This window comes from Lissotriton helveticus, chromosome 2_1 (assembly GCF_964261635.1).
Source record: "Lissotriton helveticus chromosome 2_1, aLisHel1.1, whole genome shotgun sequence".
NCBI classification, from domain to species: domain Eukaryota; kingdom Metazoa; phylum Chordata; class Amphibia; order Caudata; family Salamandridae; genus Lissotriton; species Lissotriton helveticus.
Genome location: NC_136059.1, coordinates 1821014849 through 1821030937, shown reverse-complemented (window position 1 = coordinate 1821030937; position 16089 = coordinate 1821014849). Strand labels below are relative to the sequence as shown.

At 41.9% G+C, this 16089-nt stretch overlaps 1 long non-coding RNA gene across 1 annotated transcript in view; it reads right to left on the bottom strand.

The window, feature by feature from the left end:
* LOC144819941 (uncharacterized) overlaps positions 1 to 16089 on the bottom strand; it is a 299129-nt gene that overhangs the window by 137414 nt on the left and 145626 nt on the right. The window contains exon 2 of the long non-coding RNA XR_013607631.1: positions 6390 to 6488. This is a non-coding gene — a long non-coding RNA (uncharacterized LOC144819941). The remainder of the gene's footprint in view (positions 1 to 6389; positions 6489 to 16089) is intronic.

Below are 16089 nucleotides of genomic sequence, written 5' to 3'. Positions count from 1 at the left end.
ACTCTTACCTAAATATCGCAAGGTTCAAAAGGGATGACTTGGAGTACAGTTTATTTTCAGTAAGGACAATAATCCTCTCCTTACTTTGTATACTCCAGACTCACACCCTCTTTCCGACTCATTTCCACAATATGTTTCGTTTAATCATAGAGAAGATGATTCTTCTATTAACTTTACTCCTCTTGAGAAAGAGATTACTACCTGAGAAATTATTAAGTCAATGAATTCAATCAAGAAATGGAAAACCCCTAAATCTAATGGATTCATGATTGAATTTTACCTTCATTTTTCAAAATTCTAATACCTAAACGTTTCCAATTTTTCTAATTTTTCATCACTAATACTTCAGCAAAAGGGACATTTCAAGAAGCTTTAATTTGTCTCATCCTTAAGTAAGGTAAAGATCCACATTTTTCAAAAATGATGGACTTATTTCGTAAGTTAACTTAGATTATAAAATGTTTGCAAAGCTCATTGCTAGGGGAATTAGAGCTGTCCTCTTTCATCTTTACTATTTATTTTGGCTTCAGAAACTTCCTTGCTTACAATTCCCAAAGATCCTGATTTTATGGGTTTCCAATATGATGAACGACAAGTTCAAATGTCTGTGTATGTGGATGATATTCTAATGTTGATATCTAATCTAACTTCCTCCTTACTGGCATTCTTTAATGTACTAAGTAAATTTGCGATAGTTTCAGGTTATAAACTTAACATTAGTAAATGTAAAATTCTTCCTCTTACTAATTTCCGCTATAAGAAGAACTTATATTTTCAAACTTCACCTGGACCCCTCAGAAAATTAAATACTTAGGACTATGGTTTGATAACAATATTAAGGATATCAGAGCTTATTTCTTAGAGCCCGTTCCACTTTTGCACCACGTAAAGTGGTACATGCGTGAAGCCGGGCTCTCATAAAGATTTATGAAGCCACGAAAAGCCGCCCTGCATGGCTTTGAGTGGCCTCATGAATAATGAGTAAGGCGACGCAGCGCAAATCACTGTGTCCCCTTACTCTGTGCCCGGGAGCCATTCCATGGGCATTACTTTGGATTTTCCCACGCAATACCCATAGAATTTGATAATGCCCAGATTTACAAAAACATGTACACCTGGGGAAGCTCGAAATCTGTACGCCTCCTGAGGTGAGGGGTAAAGTGGAGAAATAACCTAATTTCTCCTCGTTCTTTTGTCTTTCCATGTGTGCTGCTTTCTGCAGCACACATAGAATGAGGAAAAAGCCTTTTAAAATTGTTATTGTGCAGGAAGGAGGCCATTTCCTGCAAACAAATATTCCTGCCTACAACAGACACACCCTCGCACCGTGGTGCAAGGGTGCTTAATTTGGTACTAAGCTGCCCAAAGGCGCCAGCTCAGGCAGAAAGGACAGGTATGGACTGTTTGGCTTAAATAAGGGGCATGCCTCCCCTTACACTTTGGCGTAGGTAAGCACAGTAAGAGGCCTTGCTGCACTGCCCTACATCAAAATGCCATAAATGAGGCTCAGTATATCTTTAAATTTAAACTTACTAGTCACAAAAATTACCTGTCTTATATCTCAATGGAACCATTTATTTGTATCTTGGTGCAGCAGATTAGACTCCATCAAATTATGCTAGTGCCTATTATTTTCTTAAATTTAGGTAACTTACCCATCCGTATTCCACAGCACTATTTCAAATCTATATACACCATCTTGCTTATATTCTTATGGAACAATAAAACAAATAAAACTCCTCATATGTCACTTGCTAGACTTCAACTAGTTCAAAAATTGGGCGTAGTCAACTTTCCAAATTACTTATCTTGTCATACTGCTTTCTTTCTCAATAAGTCCAGATTTTTGTTTATAGATGATCTTACATGTCCTCCTTTATACATGGAACTTAAACTTTCCTTTATTACTCCATTTTCGTTTGCCGAACTTTTATCTTTTACTCGGAAAACTTCCTTTCTTTCCCATCCTATCCTGAAAATCCCTGTAGATCTTTTCCCTCCTATTATGAATATTCATTTCAATGACAGAGAACTTTTCTTAGAATCATCCATGTTGTATAATAGGTTGATTACAAGAAAGGCCAATCCTGGAGAGCTAAGAAACTCTTATGAGATAAACAACTTGTTGATGGGAATATGGGCAGACTCAATCTCGCTTTGACATAACATTTCTTTGCTCTGAATCATCTACAACTTGCAGAAATGATTTCATATCTTTTATTGTCTCTCTCCTATACTGCCACTTTTGAAAGATGCCAATCGTATCTTACCAATCTTATCTTATCCTCAGCTTTTAGAGCTCTTCATGCATTCCTTGTTTCATGTGCAAAAACTTAAACTAAACTCCAATTTCATGGTCAATATTTCTGTGGAATAAATTCCTGATTAAAATATGTAAAGCATCTAGAGTGGCAAACACGGTTCAAACACAGTTTATTTAATTTACACTAGCGTTTTTTTTACAACAAAATCTCTAAATAATTCAAATCCAGCTATAGCTCCTTATTCTTGGTCATGTAAAGCTTCTTCAGCTGACTTACTTCATACTATCTTCACATGTCCTCACACTGATCAGTTTTGATAAAAAATATGGTCTGATCTTAGAGCTATTTTTCATGCCAATGCACCCTTTTCCTATAAAAATATATTTCTAGGCAGTTTATTAGACTAGTAGAACACTTCTCCCTATCCTGCAAATATTATTGATCTGTAAATTGTTGTTGCTTTTAAACAATGAACCAAAACCTGGAACAAATCGTCTGCTATTTCTTTTCGGTGGTTTGGTGTTTGCTACAATCATCGATTGGCTAGAGTATATGTTCACCCCTTAACCCTATTACACAAAATGTTATTGATTCCATATAACAAAAAACTAAAAACATTAACTGCCAGGACTTAGCACATAAGAAACAGCCAATGATCTATGCACAGTGGTAGTATAGAGCAACACGTGACCAGGCATAGCACATCAGAAACAGATTAAGAATTCCACATAGTAGTACTGAGTAAAGCAAGTAAAAGATGTGATGCATCAGCATGACCAGGACACAGGACATCAGAAACAGGCAATGATCTATGCGTAGTAGTACAGAGTGAATTTGGTTGAGATCTGCACACCTTTGAAACTTGTGCAGCCAAAATGCATAACATATTACTAACAAACAACAGCAAACAACACCCCTACCTTTAGTTACCCCTTACCAAGCTGTCCTTTATAGAGTTCCAGAATCCTCTGCCAAGCAGAGCTCAAAACTGAAGTTTCAAATACCACCCAAACCCTCCCCTGCAAAGTCAAAAACCTCCGCCATCTGAATCCTCCTGTAAAAGCTGGGAACTGTCAGAAGTATCTGAGTCAACACACGGAGCCCAGAGGTTATCTACTAAATGTTCCCATGCTCTAGCCCTGTCAATTGTTCCCTGCCTTCTCTTCAATTCATGAAACAGTACAGCACTCTCAAGCCCCACCCATTTAACCAGTTCATCCCACCATTTAAGCAGTCATAGTCCCCAGCAGATATCCAATCCATTGTCAATTCATGTGTTGCACGTATCAATGCCAAATTAATAAATCTAGTGGTGTTTGTTTGCTTTTAGGGCACCGGTAACTCCCAAGATGACAGGCCCGTTGTGTACAAGGGATCGCCTGTTGTGTGATATAATTAACACTGACCACTACCTCTTCCCAGTAACCCGATATAAAGTGGTAGGACCATACCATATGGAACATTTCTGCGCCAAGCTCCCACATCTTGGACATGCTGCAGCAGCAGCTGAATAGACCCTGTTGATCCTACCAGGTGTAAGATATATGCAAAAAATGTAAATTAATTAATTTAAATCTGGTATTATGAGAGACAGTGGGTATGTGTACTATCTTCTACCAATCTTTATCTGTAAGGGAAGAGGTGTGGCGCCACGGCCAGGGCGACTGACGCTGGATGTTGGGGATCAGGGTTCGATCCCTGGCTCCTGTGGCAGGGGTCTGCCCAGCACCATGCGACTCTGAGCAATAGCTCGCTTAATCTTCCCAACGTCCCCCAACGCCGAGATACCCCTTCGGGGGTGATTCGTGTGCTATACAAGTACTGGATTTACATTTACACTTAATCTCTAGCTCTAAACCCGTCTCCCATTTATCTTTTAAGTCTGTGAGGCTAATGGAAATGTTAGCTCATATGGATTGATATATTGACATGCCCATTTTTACACAACATATAGTTGTGCAGTGCAGTTGACAGACTTTTTGCGTTGCAGGTTCCAAGTCTCCATTTCCCCAATGTTGCCTAATCGTGACCACAATTGCCCAACGCAAACAAAATGAAGCACAATTCTCCATCCTGATATAGATGTACTATTCAATTTATCCCATATCAGTTCACCCCACAATCCCCCCAAAGCCCTTCCACAGTCCACCATCTTCAACCACCTTAATAGCAGATCTGGTGAGTAGGTCTCAGCGACACAAGTTCACTGCAGACAATATAGCTAGCACTTTGCAGCTGTGCCAGCAAATAATGTGTCTCAAAATCTGGAGCTGCCAACCCACCTTCCACTACAGGGCACTACAACTTAGTAAGTGATACCCTAGGTCTACCAGTCACCCAGATCAGCTCCAATGGAAGTGAATCCAGCTCTTCAAACAGCCTCTCGAAGCACCACCATATTAGCCACTGCTATTCAACCAGCCACAAATAATGGCAAAGTCAACCAAAACATTATATTAGATCGAAGCGCTCCAACTGGTGCTCCAACATTACCATCCAATAAATCTTAGTTGTTATGGTAACTCATATGCACCTTCCGGTGGGAGTACCCATAGGTGCCCCAGTATCAAAAAGACTTCAATGGGCTGAGGTGGTATCTTTTGTGATGGGGCATAAAGGGATGCATATTATTCCTGGAATCTAGTATTGTTGGCATTGTGGCTATATAAAGGTTCCCCAGGGTCTGACTCCAGCTCTAAAATCATGGAAACCCTATTGTTTAGGGTTAATGATCAACACTAATAAGCTATGTGCTTTATCACGCTCTGCTTGTGAACAAGTCAGACACTCCTTGTAGTCAGAACAGTGCAGGCTCTCAACTTGGGCTGCCAATAATTCCTTTGCCTCAAGCAATGGGTTCTCAAGGGCTGGATTTCCCAGATTCTTTTTCTCAATTTCTCACAGTGTCCATTTTTGGTTTTCATTGCACCCCTTCCACCTCTGCAATGCAGTGCACTATGATCACAGTTATAACTGCATCCCCGTCAATCAAATGGGATGAAGCTGATCCAGCATTTTCTATAAAATGTGCACCAATGGCCTCTCCAATGTTTTTATGGAAGACTGGGTCATCTAATGCCTCAACCCATAATCTCCAGTCAAGGATGTGAGGGTGCTCATGTTCAATTCTAAGAGAGTAACACTGGATTATGATCTGAAGCTGTTCAGCACACATTTTCTACCCTGTGAACTGTTCCATGAATAGTCTGTGTGCATAAAATAGGTGTCAAGCTAAACATGGAGCTTGTGCATGCTTGAATAGAATGAGTAGGCTCGGGTCAAAAGGTTAAGTTGCATCTAAGAGTTTATCCAGTGCCCACTGTTGTTGCCAACTATAGAAGATACGAGCCAACTGGGCTACTTGGGAATCCCCCAGAGGTGGGTGAGAACGATCAAGTGTGGTGGGGTCCCACCCAGTAATCTGGTCTGTGCCAGGTAAGGTACCAAAACCCTAGAAATCTCTGCAAAGAACACACTCTGGTCAGTATTAGGAGCATACAGTCCTGCTATAGATAAGTCACGTCCTGCCAACCTCGCTGGAATAACCGTTTACCTAGCCTCTAGGTCTAAAATTTCAGTTATTTTCTTGAAAGTTACTCCTCGTGTTGCCCATAGCAAAATTACTCTGGCACAGGCTGAGTAAGTCATAGCATACACCTGACCCACCACCTCTAATGGAGAGCCAATCCCTCAGCCCTAGCAAGGTAAGTTTCCTGTAATAGGGCTACGTGGGTTCCCCACCTCCTAAGGTAGGAATACACTTTATACCTCTTAGACATATTATTGAGACCAGGGATGTTCCAGGAGATGATGGTATACTTCATGGGGGGCGCCATGTGCCATGCGCCTGCCCTCTGATTCTCTGATGTCTTTTGTGTTCTTTCTTTTATGCTTGTCCTAAGCGCCGGGATGCCCCTTTGCTGGGGCAGCTGTGGGCTATAAAAGTGCTGATAACATAACATAACATGGACCAAGGGGAGGGATCTTTTCACCTCACATGACATGGGACAGTTTTTCCTCAAAAACTGTCAAATAGCATCAGGCAGGGATAACACTATTAAAACACAGAAACAAATACAACCAACCCAACTCCCCATCCCCAGGACCAGACGCAAATGACCTCACCTCCAAACGAGTCGTAAACGGTCCAACTTATGTATATGCATTACAAGCACGATAACAACAATGGGGGCGCATGTTGTTCCCAGCTCCGCAGCCCACCATCTGCAGAAAACAAACAGGATATTCACCTCAAAATTGGACCCCGCATACAGACTAATCATCTCATGCCAGAATCCTGCAAGACAATTGGGCTAGTATTGGATTATCCATGTCAACATACCATCCACATCCATACAGAGCCAAACTAAAGCAGTTCTTTCAGAATATCACATCAGATGTGTCTGGGGTAATCATTGGCAAAGATTTAGTAGATTTCAGGGACAAGACTGATGTTTGATCAGAGTCAGAGCTCCATTGTCAGATAAAGGTACAGATCCCCCCTTACCGAAGGCAGCAGCGGGCACCAAAACCTGCCTGAGTACATAGCACACTTGCGACTGCAATGGAGCATCCCTCTGAGTACTTTTAGCTTTTTTCAGAGGTGGTAGTTAGCTTAATTTCAGTACAAGGTCTTCTTTCGGTTGAGGGAGGCGATCTATCCAATCCCATAGAGACCGTGGTGATGAGAAGAACTGTACCTCCTAATATGCATATGTGATGCCTAGTAGGCGAAGGCATTTCTTGCCATTGACAAATGAGGCCCTTTGTTTCTGAACCTCATGTGTGATGTCAGGGAAGAACATGATTCTGTGATTCTCAATCATAATGTTCCCAAGGAGTCGGCTTGAGTCAGGATGTGATCATTGTCCCTATAGTGCAAAGGCAGCACAACTGGACGGGGTGACACTCCAGGCTGTGGGAGTCACAAGGGGACACAATGAGCTTGGTCTAAGGTAAAGTTAGAAGAAAAGCCTTCTGGAGCCAATTTTTCTTTAACCACATCGGTGCTCGATGAGTTCCGCCCCTGTGCTGGAATATGCAAAAACCCATTATTCATGACGAGCTGGGCTCGTCATGAGCGTGCTGGGAGGCTACTGCATGACGAGCCCAGCTCGTCATGAGCGTCGAAGGGGTTAATCCGTTTTCCCCAAAAAACTGTCATATTTGCAGAAGTTCCTTCAATATGCTCCAGCAGTCCAAATATTCTGATATTATTTCATCACGCCCTATTTTTTGCATCTTCAGCTCTGGTGTCTAGAGTCTTAACCCTGGCCATATGCAGAGACTCTCTTTGGTTACCTGCCACAAACTTTTTAGACTCATCTGCAGCCATTGCCCTAAGTCATCACCGTTCTACTGAAGAAGTCACCAAGCCTCCTTGAATACTCCTGTAACAATGTTGAACTTATTGAGTTTAAGTTTATAATGTGCAATGTATATTGGATTTCTTAATATATTAACAATATGCCTATGTTTGCAGTTTGTTTATACACTATGCATGTTATTTTCTTTTCATCATCTCTGTTTCTCTTTTGTTGCTCTCCTTTCTTTTTCTTTACTTTTTCTGCTATATTCTGGATATTTCACTATAGTTCATTGGTCATTATTTATTCTGTATTGTGTATCATGTTGTTGATAAGGATATAGATGGTTATGCCGTGCTCCTTAATCCCAATAAACCTTTCTTAAGCTTAAAGCTTAAAAATTGCTGCCTAGTGTGGTTCGCTTAACATAAGGACAGTGCACTGGGGACTGATTGCAACACTAACGGTCCGATTCGCAATGGTAAAGTTAGACCAACGTCTACCTTATACCATAATTTTCAACTTTTCTACTTTTCGGTATTCACAAAGGTAAATTACTGTTAGTAACTTTCCTACTAGTAAACATAAAACTAGTAAAGTTACTAATAGTAAATGTACTAGTAGTGAAATGACCAGTAGTAAAGTTACCAGTTGTAATGTACCTTTGCACATACCAAAAAGTGGTAAAGTTACACTTTCAGTTTAAGTTAGACTTTTGGTCTACATTTTCCTTTGTGAATTGGACCATAGTGTTTGCTTAACAAACTATTTGTTTTGTTACTGGATGCCCAAGTTCCAAGTTAAACTGATTCACACTATTGAATGTCTCAAATGCACCTTTTCTCCATTGCTCTGATTTGATGAGAAAATGTTAATTTCCTACTAACAGACAATGAAGACAAAAAGGTAAAAGACTGGAAGATGTGATAGAGGATTTGCTATGCCTATTGTGAAGGCCACATCTATCCTCTGAATTCCACTCACCTTTCAACAGACGTAGTCATCTAAAGGAAATCTTACTTTCAAGATAATTTCAAACAGTTCTTTGTCTACCCTCTTCCCAGTGCTTTCATTCCTTAATGCACAAGTAATCTTGGTAAACCTAAGTGACACACAAAATATTTAGGGGTGAAACAGCTGCACAATTGTGGGGACAATATATATGTATGTCTGAGGTCAAGAGAACTACATTGCGGCAGCAATGTTAGGATGCAATGCTCACCATGAATGATGAATAGAAGGGTTTTTACATTTTGCATCTAAACCATAATGTCTATTTGTTATTTTTTATAACTAACATTTTCTCTTCTGGGTGAAGATTGAACTGTTGTTTTCAATGAATTCTCTAACGTTTTAATAATATGCTTGTCTCTTCAGCAAAATCAAGAACTTGCTGCACTTGTCATCCATCTATATGTGGATGGATTTAGATGCCAGGCCTGGCCTTTGTTCATGCATAGTGCACCCCAGCACAGCACTGACAGAGGGAAGGGTTTGACCTAAAAATAAACACATCATGTCGGGCCCAATGTGCATGGCTGAAGTCCGAAGCTATAAACAGATGATGAGAGATGACTTCTTCTGGGGGCTGGGAATGCCTTTGGTGGTGTTGAGAGTCACTCACCTGAAACTCAAGGTGGTTCCGATGGGGCATGCTATTTCCTGAACTCCAATGGGCCCTGACTAGGTCGAAAATAGGTCAAACACTGCCCCCTCATGAGTTCCCAAGGGAAAGGGGGGTTGAGATAAGAGAGAAAGAGAAAAAACAGCTTCTTCTAGGTATCTCATTCTTGTATCAGTGGCTGCTGGATTTGGGAGGGTACAGCTTCTTGAACTGGACACAGGGTTACTGCACTCTGAAGTTGTCTGCTGTGGTGTATACATTATGTTCTGCAAGGGAACCTACCAATTACATATGGCGTATGACCACAATCCACACTGGCATATATACAAGTCATTGGTTTAACATATATATACAATGCAACCGTTTCTTTTGGCAGCTCTTCTTCATGAGTTGTATTAATGAGAATACATTAAAGAGCCACTGTCTTTTCCAAGAGCTCCAGAATAAATAATGCCACAAATAACACGGGAACTGAAGACGACATAACAGAAGAAGCTTGGAGGCCATAGGAAGGAAGCCTGGATATGAGAATGACCCCGCCATCCAGTGGCATAACACAGACCCACATCCCCTGCTGTGCGAAGGCCTCTAGCTGTAGGGAGGGGGAACAGCCTTTACGACGCGGCTGTTACACCGCGTGCCATTACAACGCATTTCTTTCAACGCAAGTCGTTACCACGACTTGCACGGGAGGGCGCTGCAGGACAAGGAATTTTTTTATTTATTATCCAACACCTTCCCTACTGTACGTAGGCTGGTGTTAGAATAGTAAATTAAAAAATTCCTACGTCCGCACACCTCCAACGCAAGTCGTGGTAACGACTTGCGTTGAAAAAAATGCGTTGTAACGGCACGCGGTGTAAAAGCACGCGTTGTAAAGCCGAACAACCGAAGGGAGACCCTTAGCACAGTACTCTGTCCTGAGAGCTCTGGATTTAATCTAGAGCTGAGGCTCCACCAAGTACCTTGCTGGGGGGCCTGTCAACTTTCATTACGCCCCTGCTGCAGTCTTGGATGGAAGTCCACTAGAGCCAGGTAAGTGCTGCTTTGCTGTGACGCTAAGCAACTGCTGTCTTCTCTGTATTAAATAGCCCACAGCGCACGTGAAGATGCTTTGGGCACATGACTGCTGTTCCCAATATTCCTAACGGCAGCGATCGTGCAAATGCTGCACACTTTGCTAACGACTGCATTATACAAATGCTGCATACATTGCTAGTTACACTGACAATGCTTATATGAGTCCATGTGCAAACAGTTGCTCCAATAATTGCTTCAATGAAGTTGACTTGCACGAGTACATGTGCAAAGCGGCATTTCCTTCTGCACATGGCTGCCAGTAAGTGTGGGCAAGTTTGTCCATGCTTGATACTTATCACTGCCATGAAGATTGTATTCAAGTGTATATGAACCACAATAAACGTGGAGGGGGACTATCACTGCCACCACGGATGGTGCACATATGTAGGGAAAACCATTGAGAAATAGAAACATGCTGTGGAATCTATATACGTTTGTTACAGACAAGGGTGTGCTCTTGTGCAGTGGCATGAGATTTGGCACTCATAACAGGTGTAGATTTACAAGCTTTAATCCACCTGTTTTCACATAAACCTCCAAGCTCTTCATTTTCCTTATAAACAATACTTTAGTGTGTAAAGACCCACAAGAACACTTTCGAACATAAGTGTTAGACTCAACCTGTAACCGTCTGATTACAGAGCACAGAATATCCAGACTAGGACAACGGAATTCTCTCCATACCCAGGCCGGCATTTGGCTGGGACAGAAGCACAACCGGTCGTAAGGTAGGCACTGTCATCCTGCAAATTTTGTACTAAGTATCAGTGAGATATTATTGCATATTTGCCCGAAAACTTATATGAGTCTTACAATTTACAGGCCAAATGATCTACACAACTGTGAAACAGGTATGCCTTAGTATACACTGTGCACACCGCTTGCTTCACTCAGCATGCAATAGCTTTATACCAAACATATTAGACACGACTAGAGCACATTTATGTCCAATATCACACAAATGTATACTGTGAGATAATGTGTTGGAACTCCACAATTGCAGAGTTTCCCACTCAGATGATGCCAGAATCAACTTGTATATACTATCTGTCTCATTTACTCACGATATTTGGGTGCAGAAAATTACCTTAATGGAGGGATAATGGGTCTTTACACACTAAAGTATTGATTATAAACTATTTGCGGTAAACTCCTGAGGCAGAAGCCGGGAGCATCGAATGTTCTAATTTTTATTTGTTTAGCATTTTTTTTTTAAATACTTGATTGTCTACTTCGGCGCACTTACCCTCCCTCCACTCCTCACTCTGCCTGCTCCTCCCGCACAGCCGATTAGGCGCTGTTACCGGGACTGGAAGGGGATCCGCCATCTTGGCAGTAGCCCAGGATTGACGCTGCAGTCTGCCTCACAACGGCTCCTCATCTGCATATCATGTGCATCCCCTCCCGGCCGCGCAGCTGACGCGCGCAGCGGGCGTGCCGAGAGCACGCTAAAGGCAAGTCCTTCTGCGCCCGTCCGCGCCAGGCCGGGGCTAGCGGCCACATCCCCTGCATCTCCACCGACTTATTCATCTGAGAGCCTGGTGAACCTTCGAAGTTTCGCCGGCCCTCCCAGTCCACCAACGGTAAGCCGCCTTTTCCAATTAGGCATTTACCAATCTCCATCACAAACACATCACGGTCTTTCGCAAATGAGGACTGCTCCAGTAGAAAGTCAACAAATAAATATATTTTATCTTAACACCAGATCTCTTGTAAAACATCAACTGGATATCTTTCTGCTTCTTGCTTGCCAAAAACTGGATATTCTGTTTCTTACAGAGACGTGGCTCACCAGTGGTTCTTCCCCAGACATTCTAGCAGCGCTCCCTGACAACTAATACATTTTGCAGGTAGATCGTGCCTCAGGCAAAGTGGGTGATGGGGTAGCTGCAATTATTAATAAACGCCTAGCATTTTCTAAATTGACGTCTCTCGACCTCCTGGTAGCGGACAACTTGGTTATCAGATTGGACTCTAAGTCGGCCCCACTTCTTTGTGTGCTTATTTATAGACCCCCCCAGAGTATGCCTACGTTTCCTTTTTCTTTGTGTGACCAACTGGCAACACCGGTAACTGATCACACCAGGATTCTGTCGATTGGCGATTTTAATTATTGGCTCAATAGTCCATCTGGCGGCCCCTTAGCGAGTGAGCTCCTGGATCTTCTTACAGGGCTCAACTTTAGTTACCACATCATCACTCACTAAAATCATTTACAGTCACTACATTTAATTACGCAGACGATCTGCAACTTACCTTTACCATCGATGACTCCCCAGAATCTATCCATCAATTTCAGTCCACCATGCTCTTCATACGCCACTGGATGGATAGCAACAAACTAAAATTGAACCCAGAGAAGACAGAACTGGTCCTCTTTGGTAAAAGCAAATCTTTGTGGGGCCCACACTACTTGCCTCCCACACTGGGTTCACCCCCTATTCCATCCAGTACGGTGAAGAGCTTAGGGTTACTCATTGATGAAGAGCTTTCATTAAGGCTTCAAGTTAATTCGGTGGCCTCATCCTGCTTCTTTCAGCTCCGAAAAATAAAAGAAATTAGTCGGATGCTTACCCAGCCTGCTTTGACCCAGGTTGTGTCGGCCTTGGTGCTGTCACATTTAGACTACGCCAACGCCATCTACCTGGGCCTCCCTATGGCCTTTGGTAAACGCCTTCAGATGGCCCAGAACCAGGCAGCCAGGCTCATATATCGTATTCGCGGTGGCAATCAGCAAGACCCCTGCTGAAGCAACAGCACTGACTACCGATCACACAGCGCGTACTTTTTAAAACCGCCTGTATAACTTTTAAGGCCCTCCATGCATGCAGTCCCAAGTTTATCCAGGCACTCCTCCCTAGATATACTCCTACACGTAGCCTGCGCTCTGCCTCAAAAATCCTTCTGACTGTCCCCCATTATAAATTCCAACGGAAAGTAGGCCGTAGGTTTGCCACGCTTGCCACTAAACTGTGGAACTCTCTCACCCAAGAGATTCGTTCCTGTACCACCCTCTTACAGTTCAGGCGGAAACTCAAAACCTGGCTATTTGTCCAGACCTCAGCCTAGCCCCTCTCTGGCCCCTCGTCAGGTGGTCTCCTGGATATGTTGGTTAGAAACCCTCGGGTGAACGTGCGCTGTATAAATCCTTGTTAAGATAAGATAAGATAAGGAAAACGTATGTGTGACGTTGTCACATCACATTGTATATATGTCTTTCCAGCCCTGACGAAGTCGCGGGTGAACCACCCAACTGGCGACGGAACACGTGTTGGCAGGAACAACTGGAAAAAAGAAAGAGAATAAGACCGAGAAGACAAACTGCTTTTGTTTTATTTAAATGAATGTTATGAACACAATGATATGGTTTTATGTGTGCTAGGATATTGTAGTAATTGTTCAGGATCTTTTGTAGAGATCTAATTGATGGGGTTATGGATGATGACCCCTTCCTTAAGCACCGTAACAGACTAGATTCCGAATACTAATAGACCGAGATATATAGGAGGCACCACTTTCACTAGACAACATTATCATCCCCTTAGTTTATAAGTCCAAGCTCTTCGTGTTCTTGTCCTTTTAGTTTTTGAATTTGACATTTTTTAGGAAACTATCAGCCATGTGATTGTTTATAGTAGAAAGAGTCAACTGCTTGGAGAGCATACTATATTGTAGAGTCTGACAAAGGAATCCTGGCTGTAAAAAACTTTAATGTGAAGAAAACATACATATGTACCCTCCGGGGACCCTCAAGCAGAAACATGTTGACCATATCTAGCACGGTGTTGGGAGAATGAGTTCCTAAATCACCGCCCACTTCTTCAAATACCGTACAGTTGTTACTTTAAATAAATTAGTTTCTTGACAACTGTAATGGTTTTTAGATAACTTTTCAAAAATTCACGGGCCACCACTTAGTTTTAGAAGTGCATTCCTGTCTCCAGGTGTATGCTCGCCCTCCCACTTCTTCAAATACCATACAGTTGTTCCTTTAAATAAATTTGTTTCTTGACAACTGTAATGGTTTTTAGATCACTTTTTACAAATTCACGGGCCACCACTTAGTTTTAGAAGTGCATTCCTGTCTCCAGGTGTATGCTCGCCCTCTATCAAACAGAGATTTCAGAGGGTGAGGACAGCCTGTGATGAAGCATGACACCAGGTGGTGTGTGAGGTGAGTACTTCACTTTTTGTGAGATGCCCCCACTGGACATGTATCTCTAGAAATCCTGTAGGAATCCGAATTAGGGAAAGCCACATTTGTGTTTACATGTCGTATTGGAGACTGGCTAGTCCCTAGGCCCTGTGCCTCTAGTTCCCATCCTTAGTTAACAATTAGGGCTAGTGAGTGTGAAATGTGCTGGAATACCTAAATGGGTGCACACATCACATACCCAGAAAGGAAGGTGTCCAAATGAAGAAACAGTGTTCTTTGAGCCAAGTCAGAGAGCACCTATGACAGGTGAAGTAATGCAAGATATCACACCAGTACAACTTCTTGAAATATCTCACAATGGTGTGGAAATACCCACTGAGTAAACTGATGGAGTATCACAAGAGCAACTGAATGACCCAGATGAAGGAACAAGTGTGAGAGGAGAAACATCAATAAGGATATTTGAATGGCTAAATGGTAGGAGGCAATTAAGAAAGTGAGTGCCAATCGAACGTATACCACCAACAATCATTAACAAAACAGAATCTAGTGGTATAAGTGACGTAGAAGAGGATCAGCAAACACTTCTGAGATCCAAGAGAGCAAGAGTACCTTGTCAAAGGTATTCAGCACCTGAATTAACTTGATGTGCCAAAATGTGGCAAACATTTCAAATAAAAGTCCAGATAAATTGAGCTTCAAAATGTTTGAACCTCCCTGAAATGCCTCACTGGCAAACCGCATTGACTATAACAAAATACTTGAAACAAATATTACAAATGGGAACTTGAAGAACATTATTATTTGAACTTGAGACTGAAAGCAGCTTCAACAACAAGTGATTAACTGTGTTAAATTCAAGAAGTACAAAGATACTGAAGTCATAAAAGAATGAATAAAAGAAATTACAAAGGATTAAGCAGAGTTCTTTAGGGCCTGGGCTTCAGTAGAAAAGTAGGGATAACACATTTAGAAGAATCTGCTTGCTGTTATAGCCTACTGAAGGTCTGACTATAGGCAAACGTGTTTTCTTGCCAAGCTGCGCATAGTTTCATTGTAGGTGTCACTTTAATAATTGTATTAATAGCAATCATAGCTCTATTAGTTGGACTCACGTTTACACCAGAGATAGAGATGCCTGTATATTCACCTGCAAGTACAACACCTGCACACACAATCAATGAAAAGAAATTGAAGACTTAATTTTCAGATTATTCAAAAGAAGAGTTTTTTACCAAAGTTTATTCTAGACTAGTTTAGGAATACACACAAGCTTTAGATGCTAAGGACAATTATATCTGTGCACACTGACCTTCTTCAGCTGAGGAAGAGGAGACCTATCAACATATCCCATTATCATATGCAATTACATTTAGCATTTTGCTTAGTTATTTTATAGACAGGAATTCCTTGAATATTATTTTTCAAAAAACACTAGGAGTTCTTCAGAAAAGTATGACTCTTCGCCCACAGGCAAAAGACCAAGACACAGTATGGTAGTTCTATAGATCACTGACAGCCATAGGCAACATCAAGGCATATGAAATGTATTTGACCTAGTTAATACGACCATTCGAATAAATATATGCCCCCCGCCACCCCCCAGTAGAACCGAGGCACAAGAAACCTATAAAACAAACGCGCAAAACGCGAAAAGGG